Here is a 575-nt window from a genome sequence, read left to right as displayed (position 1 = left end):
TTTTTTTTTTTTTTTTTTAGCCCAAGCCCAGCCTAGGGCACAAGAAATCCAGCCCAACCTTTATAACCCCCCCCCCTAGTTTGGTTGGGAGGCAGGATTGGAAAGAAATGCCCATGTGTCCACCCCAAATCCATGCATTAACAAGAAATTGTGGATGTGCGATAAAGCTTCCCTAAGGGACTGTTTGTTTAACGGACAAAAGTGGATGAGGTAAAATGATGTGGATCCGGATTCCAAAATTGAAATTGGATCGCTTAGGACCCCACTTAATTAATTAATGCCACAATTGTACAGCTAAATACCAAAGAAAATGGCAATTCTATAAATAACTTGAAGTCTCTAATAAAGGGTGGCAGTATGGTAAATAGTTGGTAACTCTAACATAAGAGAAATCTCAAAGGGAAAAAGCAACGTACAAGATGGGGAGGGGTAGAATTGGAACTAAGAATTAAAATAGGTTAATTGAGAATAATAAAAGAAGATAAGGGTTAATTCTGGAATTTGATAAAGTAAGGGTGTAAAACCTACTTTATGAGGTCTTCTTCAACCTTAGACCACGATGGAACTCAAGACCA

This window comes from Macadamia integrifolia, chromosome 13, assembly GCF_013358625.1.
Source record: "Macadamia integrifolia cultivar HAES 741 chromosome 13, SCU_Mint_v3, whole genome shotgun sequence".
Taxonomy (NCBI): domain Eukaryota; kingdom Viridiplantae; phylum Streptophyta; class Magnoliopsida; order Proteales; family Proteaceae; genus Macadamia; species Macadamia integrifolia.
The sequence above is the reverse complement of the archived record's forward strand: the minus strand, read 5'-3'. Positions refer to the sequence as shown.